Below are 17312 nucleotides of genomic sequence, written 5' to 3' on the forward strand. Positions count from 1 at the left end.
GGGGCAGAGCATGATGTGGGCGAGCTGTGGTGTGCGGGAAAATCATGGAGACTCTCTGGACCAGTGTTGGAAGTGTGAAGGGGGACGAGGAGGAAGGAGGGGACCATGTTGGTGGTTCAGGGACAAGGACCCTGGATACAGGGTCCACCACTATTTCTTTCATTGCTATCACTTTACCTTGGGGTTCATTGCACATCCTGAGTCTCCTGCACCCCTTCTTCCATCTGCAGCTCAGCCAATGCCTCCACTCCCCCTCTAGGGGGCGCTCACACCCTCTCCAAGGCTCCACCAGCCCCTTCTGAGGACTGACCTCTGCCATTGGGTAAACTAAGGTAATGTCCTGTAGGGTCCCTGTTCATACAGGCCTGACCTTTCCCCTCAGGACCCTCGTTCTTTGCCATGGTACTGGCTTCCTAAGGCTGTCATAACAAAGAGCCACAGTCAGGGTGGCTTAAGCAACAGAAATTGGCTTGCTCACAGTTCTGGAGGCTACTAGCCCAAGACCAAGATGCCAGCAGGATTGGCTTCCTCTCCTGTTGGCTTGGAGGCACCATGTCCCTGTGTCTTCCCTCTGTGAGTGTCTGTGTCTAAATTTTCTCTTCTTTTTTTTTTAAATAATTTATTCTATTTATTTTTTAAAGAGAGAGAGAGAATTTTTTAATATTTATTTTTTAGTTTTCGGCGGACACAACATCTTTGTTTGTATGTGGTGCTGAGGATCGAACCTGGGCCGCATGCATGCCAGGCGAGCGCGCTACCACTTGAGCCACATCCCCAGCCCTAAATTTTCTCTTCTTATCAAGACACTAGCTATATTGGGCTAGATCCACCTAATGACCTTATTTTAACTCCATCATTTCTTTAAAGGTCCAATTTCCAATTGTCACATTCTGAGATATTGGGGGTCAGGACATTAGCATGTGAGTTTTGAGGGGGACACCATTCAACCCATAGGCCACCTCACCTTTCAAGTTCCTGATGCTCCTTGTGGAGCTCACCCTTTGGAAAGTACACATTATTCCCCTCTCTATCCACGGGGACTCTGGGGCCACCTCTCGGGAGTGTAACCTGATGCAGAGGAACCACACTGTGCTGAAGACCAGAACTGGTTCCACCATCTGTCCCCACAGAGACCTGGGTGAGACGGTGACTTTGGTCTCCAGGGTAAACACTTCCCACCCCAGTGATGAGCCATGCCAGCCAGTACCCCATTTCCAGGCTTGTTGAGCTCATTAATCAAAGGCTACCTGTGGGTGCCACTAGGGGTCTACCCTGGAGCTGGTGCAAGGGTAAGCCCAGCAGCCATGGACCTGGCAATAACCAGGGAAGCAAATAGATTAGTCACAAACTGTGATGAGAGCGACTCATTTGTCCTCAGATAGTTACCGAGTGTCCACTGTGTGCCTGGCACTGTTCCAAGTGCTGGAGGAAAATTTTAAATTTCCAAAACCCTAAAATCCCTATCCTTGGGGAGCTGATATTCTAACATGGAGCAAGAGCAAATTAAAAAATACTTTTTTTAAAAAAGCAGAAAAATAGAATTCATTGCATGTGTGTTGAGGAGGGGGAGGGCTGCAGAGGGTGACACACACCTCAGAGCATGGCACGGGAAGTGGGGGACAGTCCAGTGACAGCAGAGAACTAGTAGGATCCACCTTGGCTGAGGGATGGAAGTGGTGTCACCAGCAACGAGCCGTATTGACATCTCCTGTCCCTGACACCGTGTGAGGAGCCAGGGATCAGTGGCATCTTTCCCCAAACCCGTGCCTCAGTCCATCATGGAAAACAGCGGTCATACCCAAGCAAAGGGACGTTCAAAAAGATGCCACCAGCCATCTGCAAAGTACTAATTCAGGAACAGAAAGGAGATCCTGAGGACCACCGGGGACCTAAGGAGACTAAGGAGACCTGTGACCAAGTACAGCGTGGGAGTCGTGAACGGGCAGTGGGTGGCGTCCTGCTAAGGCTGGGCTCTCCAAGGTTCGCTTCCAGGTGTTGACAAATCCGCTGCGGTTCCACTGGCTGCTTATGTTAGGGGAGAAGCAAAGCTGGAGCCCTCCGTACGGTTTCCACGACTTTTCTGTAAATCCCAAAGTGTCTCAAGTTAAAAAAAAAAAAAAAAACATTTTTAAAAAAAATACAATGTTCCAGAAGAAAAACCAAAAAAATCCAGAAAGGGAAGAGCAGTGGGGTCGAGAGTCCCAAAGGCCAAAGAAGGTGACTAGGTAAGGAAGAGGATGGGTGCTAAGAGAGGATCTGGGGCCTTCTGGAGTCAGGGCACACAGGGTGTCTCCAGGGTGATGGCATTGAAGCCAAGACCCAAGGGGACAGAGGAGCAAAAGAGGCAGAAGCTCAGTGTGGCTTTGTGAGCAAAGTCCCAGAGGTGGGCACCGGTGTGAAGAGGGCGCCTGTGGCTGGAGCAGGTGGTGGAAGGGGAAGAAAGCAGAGGCTCCCTCCTCCACCGTCACCAGGACACCGGGCAGGGTTCTGAGCAGAGTCACAGTGATACCAAGGCTACGTCCGGGTGCCTGGCACTTGTCTGAGCCTTTGTATATATTGACTCAGTTAATGAAGAGGCACCTTCAAAGGGCTGGGCACGGTAAGCAGGTGACATCACTGGCCCTCTCCGGCTTCCTGTGGTCACTCCACAGCACTGACCACCCCCTACCTCCCCAAGATCGTGTAGGAGGAAATAAGGGGGCACCAAGGTGACTGTGCCAATCATGATCCCAAAAGACAATCCCTAACACCTCGATCTTCCCGATTCAAAATTTCTAAAGTCTATGATTCCTAAAGATCAAAATTTCAAGCATCACAATCCTGAAAGATTAAAATCTTGAGTGTGGATATTATGAAAGCAGAAATCCCAGAAAACCCACAATCCCCCTTGAGAAATGGAGGCTATTATAAGAGGGCAGGGGAAAACGGAAATCTGGAAAGGGACAATTGAAATGAGTCTGTTGGCCACATGTTCCTCCAACTGGTGGGCTCCTGGGGCAACTATTTGCAGAGGTGGCCCATTGCAGGTTTTGATCCATCTCTTCAAAACATCAGCTATCCCTTGCAGTATTCCAGATGACCAGTTATCCAGCTGGGTGGACACTGTGGGTGTACTCACCTGTAATCCCAGCTACTCAGGAGGCTGAGGCAGGACAATTGCAAGTCTGAGGCCAGCTGGGTAATTTAGAAACACCATCTCAAAATAAAACTAAAGAGTCTGCGGATGTAGCTCAGAAATACAGCACCCATTGGTTCAATCCCTAGTATTGCCCCCCCCCAAAAAAAACAACTAAGTGTACACCTTTACCAACCACAGTGATAAGTATTTATGCAATTCACTCTTTGAAAGAAAAGTGACCACAACACTCAGAGCAACCAAGAGATCTTTATTGCAGCAGTGCAACAGAGGAGAACAGAGAGAAAGAGGAGACAGAGAGAGAGAGAGAAGAGAACACGCGCGCAAAGGAGACAGAGAGAGCAAGAGAGAAGAAAGAGAGGGGCCTGGCAGAAGGGAGTTTTTATAGCCCAAATCTAATGGGGTCTCTGGGTCTGCAAGCTGCCTTGTTGGCACACAAGGGGGTTAAGTGCTCGGCCTTGAGCAGGGGGTTGAGTGTTCAGCCTTCAGCAGGGGGCGAAGCTCTCAGCCTTGAGCGGGGGCTTGGGCGTTTGGGCTTGAAGCAAACAGGTGATTAAGAACCAGATGCAGGGTTTGAGAGGCCAGGTCATCCTGCAGCTAACTTTGTTTGGCAAGCCCTGCAGACAACTTACTCAGCCTGTCCTGCACCTAACACTCTTCACCTATTTCTTTTTGAATATGACCTGCTCATAACTGTTACAGCCTGTGGCTATTGACAATATTCCTGAGGTTTATGCAAAGATATATGCTGTGATTGTCTGTTTTACTGTTCAAAGTGGCCTTGGGAGCATTCTGTTGGGTACTTTGTTGTTATTGTTTTTCTCAAATAAATGCCCTTTCAAAATGTAAATACATGTCCCCAAAAGGCTTGTTTGTTTGGGTACCAGGGATTGAACCCAGGAGTACTTAACCACTGAGCCATGTCCCCAGAGTCTTGCTAAATTGCTTAAGGCCTCAGTAAGTTAAAATCATTTTTTAATTTTAACTTAATCTTAAAATCATTTTTTTTTCTAGAATATGTTTTGGGAATTTTGATCTTTTGGGATTTCAGACTTTAGGGACTTTGATCTTTGGGGATTTTGATCTTTTGGGATTTCAGCATTTAGAATTGACATTTAAGATTATCTGGATTGTGGCCCAAATCCATTGGAAGGATGTCTGGATCCTGTGGTTGTTTGAAGGCTTAGAGGAGGTAGGCAAGGGAACAGGCGGTGACCTTCCGAAGGTTGTGGAGGAAAGCTTGTTTTTCCAATGTGTTTTTCTGGCCCACCCAGGAATAAGAGTTGAGATGAGGGCCTTTAGGCTCCCCTTGGAACGGGGACACACACAGGGTTTTTCTCTCTACTGCTTTCATTCCTGAGAGGCAGAGTTCTTCAATCAGCTCACCATGCCACCCTGACACCCTAACACTGGGGATTCCTGACTTTCTGCTCCCTGCAGTACCACCCACCCACCTCCGTGTCCACAATGACCCTTGCACCCCTCGGTTGTGCAGGCCTCAGAGTCCTTGCTTCTTAAGCCACTACCAGGGCACCTGCCATGTAACAATCACAAATCCAAGTGACTCCCCTGTGCTCCCAACCACACTGATGTTTTCCACTCTGAAAGTCCCCAAGATAGTGCCTAGGGGCTCCTGGTCCTTAAGCCTAGGACCACCTCTCACAGGCACTGTCCACAGGTGAGTTGACCATTCATGGGACCCAGAGAAGTGTGAACTTCATATAAGGAAAAAATTTTACTGCAAGTCTGTCCTGAGAAGTTAGTGGTGTTTTTGTTTGTCAAATCAGGCAACTCTGTCTGAGGGTACAGCAATGAGCAGGAGGTGGCCGCCTCTATGGCCAGAAGCCAGCAGTTCTCTGCAGAGATGTGGGGGAGTCCCTGACCACATGCAAAGACCGCTCACCACAGTGGGTGTGGGAACCAGGCCTGGAAAACCAGGAGCAGACCCTGGGAGGCCTCCTGCTCTGTGACATACAGCCAGAAGTATAACAAAGCCTTACTCACGCAGGACTGGGAGGTGGAAGCCCGAGACAGAACCTTCCCTGAGGTTCTGTGGGCTGCAGCAGAGTTGCTAACTCAACCAGGGCAAGTTGACACCCCCTGGGACTATGACCCGCCTGTGGTATCAAAGATGCCTTTCTGCAGCAATTTCCCCTGGGATTCGAGCCCTCTCCATATTTCCCCCTGGAAGAGCTCAGGTCTAGGGAGCATTGTGGGACTACCAGAGGCAGCAGTGGGTGGGGCCAGATCACCTCCAGTGGGAGTGGGAGGAGCTGGGGGCTGGTGGAAGGGGGAGGATGGAGGCTTGGGTCTCTGGGTCTCAGGAGGCCTGCTGAAGGCTTGAAACCAGCGAATGATGCAAAGTCCTCGTATTCTTGAAGATATTCTGGTGACCGTGTAGAAAACCAGCTGGCGGGGCAGGCGTGGAAGTGTGGGACAGCCTAGGGTCATTGCAGCGGGACAGTGAGAGTGGTTGGGAATGGGCGTGTGCAGCAGAGGGTAAGTGGAGGAAGGGTGTCTGCCCGCTTCACCCGGAGATTGGAGGAGGAGGGTGCTGCCCGGGTTGCTGGCTGCCAGGGAAGAAGCAGCACTTTTCTGGGATGAGGACCCTGGGAACGGAGGGGTTTCTGTTCAGGCGTGCTCTGGGTGGCTCAGGGCCATGCCTGCATCAAGATCCTCCGTCAGAACCCTGGTTACCAGAGGGTGAGAGGCGTGGAAGGAGCTGCGGAAACCCAGGTAAAAAGTGGGACCTGGATCTCCACTTAAAACCCTGGCGGGACCTCTCATCCGGCCACTCAGAGGCTCCCAGTGTCTTGAGAGGAGAGAGGCTTGATTCCTCATCCATGCTGCCCGGCCCAAGCCCCTGCTTTCTGACCCAAATCCCAGGATTCTTCCTCAGGCCGCCACCGCTGGAGGACCGCAGCAGGTGACTCCTCTCTTCTGAGGTCACTGTGTCCCCAAGGCCAGTCTGGACACCGGTCAGCTGGGAGAGGAGTGCTGTTGGCCTGAGAGGGAGAGGGTGGACCCCCCGCAGCTGGCCTGCTTCAGAATCCCAGCTCCCTCAGCGCTGATGGTGACGTGGCCTTGGGAACTCGCTTTACCTCTCTGTGCCAAGGTCTCCTCCGTCTGGTGTGTAAAGGAGAGGAATCAAACCGGCCTCCACTGGTGTTTGTTAGGCTTCAGTGAGCCCCTCAGCATAAAAACCAGGGCACCGGCAATGACCTCCATCAGTGACCCTGGGCCTCTGTGGAGTGAAGGAGGGAACGGTGTCAGCTGCGGCACACGCTGTCCTGAGGCCAGCCTGCTTTCTCACACCATCTCTAATCCATGTAATCCTAGCAGCTTGGGAGGCTAAGGCAGGAGGATCAAAATTTCAAAGCCAGCCTCAGCAACTTGGCCAGTCCCTAAGCAACTTAGCAAGACCCTGTCTCAAAATAAAAAATAAAAAAATAGGCTGGGAATGTGGCTCAATTATTAAGCACTGCTGGGTTCAATTCCTGGCACCAAAAAAAAAAAAAGTAATTTTGTCTAAATTCAAGAATTTTATAAGGATTGTTTCAAATTGTCAGTTTTAAAAAATGCTAAAGCAAAAGAAAACCACTAAATAAAAACTCATGAGAGTTATAGGTATGGGAATAGTTTAGGTGAGGAAAGTTGAAAGGAGAAGGAAATACTTTGGTAAAAGAAAGAATTTCATACGGTAAAGTAAGATTTTTGTCCTAAAATAAAATATCTAGATTGCTCAAAGATGGGGAAAAGAAAGGACAAGAAACATAAGGATGTAAACAAATTATCTAGTGATTAGGTAGTTATAGAATGCCTATGAAGGATGAATATTAGTACAGTTATGTATGATTAATTGAATATAATTTGAAAGATTATTTGAGTGACTTTCTAAGGTAAAAATTTAAGACATTTATGTAAAGCCAGAATTAATTCTCTATGTTTAAAAGTTTCTGCTCTTAGTAACATTTATGAAGGAAAAACTGACTTAATGAACAAAGATTTTTGTGTTTTATCGAAATCAACTCTTGCATTTGCTGTCTATTTATGTTTTTAATTACTCAGGAAATTCTCTTATCAAAGTCAGGGCTTATTTAAGTGTCTATGTTTTAATGAACACTTTATAACTCTAAAAAAAATAAACAACTATGATTATGGTTACTATAGTGTACTTGAGACCCAACATATCTGAGATTAGAGATGTGTATATACCTGAGAGCTAAATATGCTGTGTCTAAATATTATGAGCTTTGCCTGAGCTTTTTCTAAATATTATGCATAATTTTGTAGTGTTAAAGTTATATAAGTTTAAGGCATGCAAGGTAACCAAGAACTACTCTTTTATACAATTTACATTGTATCTGCATGTTTCATATAAGCATATAAAACAAACAGTGGAACTTTTGGAATTTCTGTCATTTGTATTTAGTACCATTTAGATTAAAAAAAAAAAACTCTGCCATTTAAAACCCAATTTACATCTATTTGCTTTAAATAGGTGTTTTCTTACTGTATATATGAGATGCACTTATACATGAGGCTATAAGTCTATCTGTGGTAATTGGCACTAGGTATTAAACTTATAAGATATTTAAAGCTACTCTTTAATTTTTGCCAGCATTATTTACCTGCATAAAGCTGTTAAAGGGAGAGCAACATCATTATAATTTCCTACCTAGCCATGTCCTGTAACCGCTAATTATTACTGACTTCTTGTGTTAAAATGTATCTGTATTCCCCAAATACAAAAGCCTGCTGACATGCAAGTTGAAGGAAACACTTTACCAAATTGGTATCCTCCCAACTAACATGTTAGTAACAATAGCCTTTTTCAGGCTCACATTTATGTGTTCTTGGTTATATTCTGGCCATCATCTTTGATCAAAGATAATTGAATATGCTCAACACTTGTCTTTCAAAACCTTGACACTCTGATAATTAAAGGATTGGGCATGGATCACCTAGGAAATACATCAGGAAAAAGTATGCTCTACTTTATTTTCAAGACATTTCATTTATTTATAAGACAAAAAAAAAAATGCCGAATGTTTTCTCTGATATAAGGAGACTGACTCATAGTGGGGTAGGGAGGGGGAGCATGGGAGGAATAGATGAATTCTAGATAGGGAACAGGGGTGGGAGGAAAAAGGAGGAGGCAGGGGATTAGCAAGGATGGTGGATGTGATGGACATCATTATCCAAAGTACATGTATGAAGACACGAATTGGGTGTCAACATATTTTATATACAAACAGAGATATGAAAAATTGTGGCATATATGTGTAATAAGAATTGTAATGCAAAAAATCACAAAGTACATGTATGAAGAGATCAATTGGTGTGAACATACTTTATATACAAAGATATGAAAAACTGTGCTCTATATGTGTAATGCATCCTGATGTCGTGTTTTTAAAAAAATGAAATCAATTTAAAAAGACAAAAAATATAAAAATAACAAAAATATAAAAATAGCAAATTTTATGTATATCATTCAATATTTATTAACAGATGAAGTAACCTATTGGTAAAAGGTACGTATGTGTGTGTGTGTTTCTTCATTTAAAATTTTATATAAACTGAATTCTTAATAATTTTCCTTTGTATTTTCCTTACAACTTTGTAACTGTTGACTGTTAATATTTTGCAGAAGTAGAACTTATAACAGAACATAAGCAATATTTTGATATAACAGTCATCACCTACAGGACAGATATTAACCCCTGTTCATTAAAAAGGACAGGCAGGAGTAGCCTTCTCACTGTTCATCAGCTGAAATTTGAAGGCCAAAATCAAGAAATAAAAGGATGCAAAAAAAAATAGCTAATATTTTGGCCCTCAGCATCCAAGGTCTCCTAGGACTCAGGGAGCAGTGGGAATCCTCTAAGGGCCCTGCAATTCTGACAAGTCACCCAGAATGCCAATCAGGGGGCTTGCAAAGACTCCCTGAGACTAAGAGCCAACCGATTGTCAATTCTGCAAAGAGGAGGTTCACTGGAGATGGGATGTCCCTAACGCTCCCAAGGGAAGCCACGGAGTCAGTAAGATCCCGAACCATCCTGGCAGACGGAAAGACCAGGAAAGGGGGAAAGACTAAAGGAGCCAGGATGTTCCTTACAAAGTCCCTAAGAGTAACCCCGGAGGGGCCCTGATGGACCTGAATAGGAACAGAAAAGAAAGGAAGAGAAGGAGGTTCACTTTTGGCTAAGAAAGGGTCCTGCTTAGCCCTGAACATCCAGCCGGGAAGAATAACCGAGGCAGGCGTGCTACTGAGGGCACAAGGAGGGCCACACTCATGGCGCCATTTAAAAAAATTTACCCCCACCCCCCACCCCACACCCTAGTTAGACATCTGACTTTGGACCCCTCTTGTATTCTGCTTTACCATGTATCTTGGCACTTTCACTTTTAGGCTTATAGGGTAGGGTAGAGTCTTTCTCCAACCCTGTCCTTACAAGATTCTATACAGAGACCTTTTCTGATCTCAGACCTTGCCACTATCCTAAAACACAAAGAAATTGTTAGTAAACACATTCTCAGATTGGGGGCAGTTACGAAGGACCCATCTGGAATACAGAAATCGAGGACCTCCAGCACCTGCCCCATCACCCCACAGGTTGAGTCAAGGAAACTTGTTCTATTAAAACCTTGAAAAAGGTGCTCACCCACTGGCTAGCTACTCCCCGTCTCCTTAAGCACCCTGGTGGCTGTCAAAATCCACAGCCAAACATTGTGGAGCCATTTATGAAAACTTAAACCTGCCCGTCTTGAGGTCTTACAGGACCAGGACCGTAAGCCACCAGAGAGAGGAGAAAAGGACTCCTCTTCATCTGAGCCACTGGAGGATCCAAAGGTCCTGTTCAAAGCAATGAAAAGCCCTGTTTAAGCCAAGTCCCCTGTGTTCTAGGTCCCAGGAGCCTCACTCCTTTCTGCTGACATAGAACCTTTTTTAAATTTTTTTTTTTGGTGATTGGAACTTCTCTGCTCTACCAGAAACCAGTCCCTTGGGCAGGATCTGCTTTCTCTTTGAGGCCCTCTTCCCCCCTCATGAGAGCCTACCCTGACTGCAAAGCAGGGCCTAGACCAAGAGCAGATCTGTGGGCCTTCTAGCCTGACCCCCGTTGGCTGTTACCGTCAGGACCTTTGGCTGCCGTGATCCTCCTGTTGTTGGCCTCTTACCTTCTTTATGTTCCAAGAGCATCACATCTCCCAGACTGTGACAATTCCACGTTGAGAGGATGGCAGTGCACGATTCCAACCCATCCCCGAAGCACAGATCACTTTCTGGGGCTCCTTTAGATCAGGTAGGATGAGATTTTCCATCCCTGGCTAGGCAGGGCCATTGTCCCTTGCCAGCTTGAAGCAGTTCTGGAGGACAGACCCCTTGCCCTTCATTAGCCCCTAAGAATAAGGGAACAGAGGTGGGTGGGGTAGGATTAGAAAGTGGTTGAAAGGAGAAAAAAAAAAAGAAAGAAAGAAAAAGGAGACTGTTACTTTGCTAAAGTTTCTCATACCTTCTTCCTACCCAGTTTTTCTCCCACTACTTCCCCAAATTTCTGAGAAATCTACAAATCTTAATGTTACTGTAAATTCCTTCACAACCCTGAAGTTACTGGAAATATACTCACTTATGAAAATTGCCCTGTGCAAAATTGCCCTGCAAAACATGCATTTTTTAGAATAGATTAAACAAAGGGAGACACAACATTTTAAGAAACCTATAATAAGCTGGGTGTGGTGGTACATACTCTCAGGTACTTGGGAGGCTAAGGCTGGAGGATCATATGTTTGAGACCAGCCTGGCATTTAGCAAGAACCTGTCTCCAAAAAAAAAAAAAAATATATATATATATATATATATGGGCTGGAGTTGTAGCTCATTGCCAGAGCACCCCTGGAGTCAATCTCTAGTACCAAGAAAGAAAAGAAGAAAGAAAGCAAGAAGGCAGCAGGGGCTATAACAGAAGGTACATTCCAAATGTTATGTATTCATCGGAAAATAGAGACTATGTCAACCTCAAGATCCTGGGGGAACAGACGGACATAAAGCATCTCGAATCACCAGACTGACATATTCTCCACACACCTGCCCATGCCCACTTCTCACAAAGTGTCCTTTAAAAGAACAGCCTGAGACCCCAAAAGCACCTCTCACCCTCGAGACAGCTCCTAATCTGCTCCTAGTGCCTACCTTCACTTCCTTTAATAATTTTTTTTTCTTTGCTACTGAGACCTGACTTGTCCTTAAATTATTTTCGGTGATGTGTCAGGAACCTGGAAGTTCCAAGTAGGTCTTCTCTGCCTCTAGAAAGACCTCGTTGAACCCCCTCCCAATGACACCCTCCTAGGAGGTTCTTAATTTTAAAAATGGATGAGCTCACAGAATGAGAAAATGAGAGGGTGAGCAGTGAGGGTGCCCCGGGTTCACCTCACACAGGCAAAAGGAGCAGACTTAGAAAGATCGGGGTGCCCGCAAGGCCGTCCAGTTGGTAAGGGCAGGCGCCAGGCTGGTCTGATTCCTTTACAGTCATTTCCAATGGCATGTCACCCAGGAAGCGGTTGTGAAATAGAAGCCGGTGATAGCAATTTGCAGTAGCCATGCCCTGCCCAGAGGAAAAGAAGACACAGCCCAGAGAAGAAAGGTCAGACTAAGCCGCATTCAAATGAGAACCAGGAACTCCCTGCCTGCTCCTGCCAAATCCTTCTGCAGGTGCCTTGTGCTCCCTGTGGGGACAAAGCTGGGGTGGCTATGCTGAAGGAAATCTGCAAATTCTACCTCAAATCTGCAGCCAGGATCTTCCCCAACAAAACCAGGTCAGTCCAGAGAAAACCAGGCCTGAATGTGGAGCAAAACAGGCTCCCTCCTGATCTAGCTACAGCAGGGGCCATTTGTAGCAAACAAGGCTGGACCTTCTCGGGGGTTTCTTGATATTGCCATTTCGGAATCTCATTTCTTCCTCCTAAGAATCCTTGGAAGAGCTCTGAGACAACAGAGGTTCAGAGAGGTGGAGAGGTAACTGGTCTAAGGTCCCCAGCTCATGAATGTGTCAGAGTTGCCACCCAAGCCTGGGACAGTGAGGCCCTTCCCGTGAGAAGGAACCAGCTCTGTCACGCACGGCCTCATCCTTTACATGGAAGTGGGGCTCCCTCTTGCTTGAATTCCTGCTGATACCCCTGTGAAGCCCCAAGTGCACCCTTCCCCATTCACCTCCCAGCCCAGATTGGACACTGCCCATTTCCTACGGTTTTCCTCAGCCCATCGGAGCCAAATCTGCATTGAAGAATCGCGAGTAGCACCTCAAAGCCAACGACTTGGAAACAGGGGACAGCATCAACAACCCAACCTGAGACACCCAAGGCTCTGAGTGACTCCCTACCACAGTGACTCCAGGCTGAAGGCAATAAGGGTACTTGTCCCTCCAAATGAACACCTGCTGGTCACAGCTCCTGGGACACTTTCAGGCAGATGCTACAGCCACACTCACAGGCACCTAAGGCTGGTGCCACTTGGGGTCCCCATCTCTCTCCATTCCTTTCAATAGGCTTGTGGAGGCTTGGCCTCACCGAGGCCAGGGTGACCTTCAGCTCCCTACCACCATGGCTTCCTAGCTGGATCCATGTTAGGTCAGAGGGTTAAACCATCCCCTGGGAGGACAGTGACTGGGAGGGACAAAGCTCTTCTTCAGCTGAGACCCCAACCCACAGGAAGAAGGCAGGCTTCTCCACACAGACCATGGATCCTTGATGACTCATCGAGCCCAACATTCACCCCAACACCTGGGAGACAATCACTTGCTGTTCTGTATCCAGAAGGAAAATTTCTTCCTTTTTTTCGGGGGTGGGGGGTGTGGGGAGGGGAGGCTGCTGCTGTTGTTTGTGTTTTTTGAAAGAGCATGGGATTGAGTTCTGGGTTGGCCTTGGACAGGTTTTACCTAAGTTCTGCCAGCTCCACCACCTAACGGCTTGCGGTTGGCCAAACCACAGGGCTAAACATTGGAAGATTTTCCCTCTCTCTGAACCCCTCTTCCTAGAGTGGACCCAGGCTAAAGCCTGGTAATAATCCACAGGGTAAAAGATGGGGTGGAGGTTTGTTTCAACATAGTCAGAGACAGGAGCTTTACAAAAAGGCAGTCATTCCCCACTGGGAAAAGACAATATTGAAATAAGACGGCCTGGTAGGTGTTCTCCCTGTGAAACAGCTGCCCCGGCCCGGAGCCACCCAGTGCGGAGGCTGGTGGGGACTGAATGAGTGACTGGCCACCTGACAACCTGCCAGGGGCTGAGAAGAAGAGGGTGGGAGAAGAGGGTGGGAGAAGAGGTGGGAGAAGGAGGAAGCCAAGCAGGATGGAGGTGCCGGAAGCCAAGTCTGCAGCCTGCAACACCAGTGCTCAGCAATCCATGATCCCCCACATAAAACCCAGAGCAGAGCGCTTTCCGGCTCCTCAGCTGTGATTCAGCCTTGGACCTTGCAATGAGACTCCATCTGCCCTGGTGTTTTCCTGAGCTTATCAGGGGTCTTAGGCTTCTGTTATTCCTGCCACCTATCTGTGAGTGATAAAGTTGATCTGGGTGACTTGTGCAACCCTTTTGTCTCACTGTTTTCCTTCTTGGGCAGCTGGATTTAGGCAAAAACCTCCTGCCAGATCTAGAAACCGGAGCAGAAGCTCTCAAGGCGTTGAGCCTCCTCCCGTGCGAGGGCCCCAGGTGCGTGGCATCCATTCACACACAGTAGATCCCAATTAGAAAGGGACTCCCTGAAGTTGCATGCAGGGTGCCTGGAGCTGGGAGGAGGGAGCGGAAGCTACAATTTTCACTGCAGCTCCCAATCTCCGTGGGCGATGCCTGCTGTGGGCCTGAACTAAAATAAAGAGGAAAAGTGTCCACGTTCCTGGACTCCAAGTGCCTTGCTTTACTTTACAGGAAAGCTGTTTAAAGGGGTTATCTAGGGGTTGACCAATTAGGTCCACTGGCCAAATCCAGGCCTCAGACTGTTTTTACATATTGTATTGGTCGGTTTTCTGTTGCTACAACAGAATATCTGTGTCGAGGTACTTTATAAATAAAAGAAGTTTACTTAGCTCACAGTTTTGGAGGCTGAGAATCCAATATCAGGTGGGCCCAAAGAGACCCACAGTGACAAAGAGATCACACAGTGACACAGGAAGCCAGAGAGGCTCAGGAATGAGATGTGCTCTTTTTTTTATAACAACTCTCACTAATGGGAACTGACAGAGGCCCCATGAGAACTGCATTAATCCCCTCTGAGCGTGGTATCCAGGTCCCGCCCTCCCCAGGTCCCACCTCTCAATGGCCCTACCGCCTCAGCCCACCATACTGGGAACATGCTCAGAACAGCCAATCCACAGAAGTAGCTCACAGGCTAAGGGTGGCTTTACAGATTTGTAAAAGATGGAGAAGAAGGAGAAGACTGGGAAGGAGGAGGAGCAAGGAGAGAAAAGGAGGAAGAGAAGAGTAGATAGTGGGAGGGAGGGAGAGACGGGAAGAGCAGAGGGGAAGGAGACCGAGACCATCTGTGGCCCTTAAAGTCTAAAATCCTATAGGCCTCCCCTTATAGCAAGGGCACTCTTCCAGAACAGCTGAGACGGTGTCCCCTTCAGAGCAGGGTCACTATGTATTTCCTTTACTGTTGGACACCCAATGTCTGGGAAAATGCCTGGCACACAGAATCCATCTGTCAATATTTGTGAAATAAAGGAAGGATTAAATGAACAGAAGGTTTACAGGAAGGATCTTGGTAACCGCTGAGTCTCAAGGCCTTGAGAGCTTCTGCTCCAGTTTCTAGATCTGGCACGAGGTTTTTGCCTAAATCCAGCTGCCCAAGTAGGAAAACAGTGAGACAAAAGGGTTGCACAAGTCACCCAGATCAACTTTATCACTCACAGATAGGTGGCAGGAATAACAGAAGCCTAAGACCCCTGATAAGCTCAGGAAAACACCAGGGCAAATAGAGTCTCATTGCAAGGTCCAAGGCTGAATCATAGCTGAGGAGCCGGAAAGCAAGCGCTCTGCTCTGGGTTTTATGTGGGGGATCATGGATTGCTGAGCACTGGTGTAGGTTACCAGGAGCTTTCCTATAAAGCTCTTTTAACCGCAGGAACAAAAACATACGTGCTATTTGAAGTTCAGTTCACCTGCTCATTCTGAGGGGAGGCTGACACCCAGTCCTGGCCCATGGAGCACAAGTGGAAAGGACATAGTGACATATGACATATGATACATTGCCCTTCCTGTTGGCTGGAAAGTAGGCATGGCGCTGCACCATCTTGCAGAGCCAACCACACCTGGATGGCAGAGCAAAGCAGAGGAGCCTGGGGTCCTGACAACGTGGAGCTGCCCCTCACCCCACCGTCTCCATCTGGACTTACACAAGAGAGAAATAAACTTTCGGCTCATGAAGCGCCCATGCTTAGCACCGGGGAGGGCCTGGGTTCACTCCCCAACTTAAATAAGATTCAATATGTCTTCAACAGAAAATCTGGGGAGCCTGAAAAGGTGTAAATCATCACATAAGGAAGGGTGGGACCAACTCCTACTATCGATGACTGATCTTCACAACCAACACTTGCTCATCAAGTACTCAAGGGATGTAGCTCTGCAGAAAGCCCAGTCCTCAGAGAGCTTAGTTACAATCGTGCACTGCCTAACGATGTTTCAGTCCACAACAGGCAGGATGTACAGCGTGGTTCCATAGGATCTTAATGGAACTGAAGAACTTCTGCTCCTGGTGATGGGCAGGCAGAGTGTCACCGCACAACTCTGTCCTCGTATTTGCAGAGATGCTGATGTGAGCTGGCCCAGTGAGCAGACCTGCTGCGCTGCCAGTCTATCAAAGTACAATATGTACAATTCCCTTCAGTGCGTGAGGTTTGATAATGACCCTGGACCCCTGTGCTGCTGATTCCTGTTTACCACGCTAGACTTTTTTTTACCATTTTAGAGTGAACTTCTATTTATAAAAATACAGTGGACTGTAAAGCCACCTTACATGTATAACAGCAGCCACCAATGTCTTGTTTACCTGCGTCTTGACTGCATTGGGGGCCACATGAAGCAACTGACCTGCAGCAGCCAGGTTTGTGACAGTACACTCCATGATGTTTGTGCAATGACAAAGCCACACGATAACACATTTCTTAGAACATGTCTCTGTCATTAAGCAATGCTGGACTGTATTTTACCTAATTTTTATAAGCACCTGACAGGGAAATGTGGTGATCTATGTCTTAGACATGAGAAGATGGAGGGTTAGGGATTTCCAGTGATTTGCTTGTGATGGAGGTCATGACTAGCACCTCAGGATTTGAATCAGACCTACATCATGCCACTAATCAGTGGTTTCCAAATTGTGCTCTGTGGAACCCCAAGGGTTACACTGAATTTTTTTCAGAGGCCATTGTGGATAGGGGTGGGTGATTTTGTGGAATGCCGGGATCACTTCCCCACCCCAAGATAGATTAAGTAAGAGAGAGACCTGAGGGGAACCAAAGGCCAGGGATGAGGGACAACGAGCTGTTGGGGGTGAACCAATGACAGAGGTGCAGAAGGACTGGTAACGCCGGTTACCAGTGACGAGTCCTGCTCCCTCACGTGTCGAAGCTTAACATTAGAGAAACGCGCAGAGGCATGAAATATGAAGCAAAGTTATTTAAAAAGGGGGAACATAGACTTCTCCTGGGAGGGAGAGGGGGCCATAGCTGGTGTCCTAAGAAGCAGGTCTTAGGCTTCCTTTTTCTGCTCTCTTCCCCTTCTCTGTCTCCTTCCTGGGTTCCTGACTAGCCCAGGAGATGCTCAGAGGGTGAGAAGCAGGTGGGCTGAAGGGGCCAAGTTGGAGTGACCTGGGCAGGAAGGGGGACAATCCCTGAGATAGGTTACTTTAGTAACAGGTTGGAGCAGGGGCAGATTATCTTGATAAGGTGGAGGAAGGGCTCTGAAGGAATTAACATTTCAATTCCTCCAATCTCTGGATCTGACCCTTGCCTTTCTGCCTAATTCTGGCTTCAGGATCAGGTCGTGGCCAGAGGAGGCCCCCATGACACATAGTACCTGGGGACAAGGACTCCACAGTGATTGTGCTCAGATGAGGTCCCTGCTACCCTATTTCTTGGTATATTTCCTGGGGGGGGGGGGGACAGAGCCCTTAGGATTGCTCAAA

The sequence above is a fragment of the Marmota marmota genome, unplaced genomic scaffold (assembly GCF_001458135.2).
Source record: "Marmota marmota marmota unplaced genomic scaffold, marMar, whole genome shotgun sequence".
NCBI classification, from domain to species: Eukaryota; Metazoa; Chordata; class Mammalia; order Rodentia; family Sciuridae; genus Marmota; species Marmota marmota.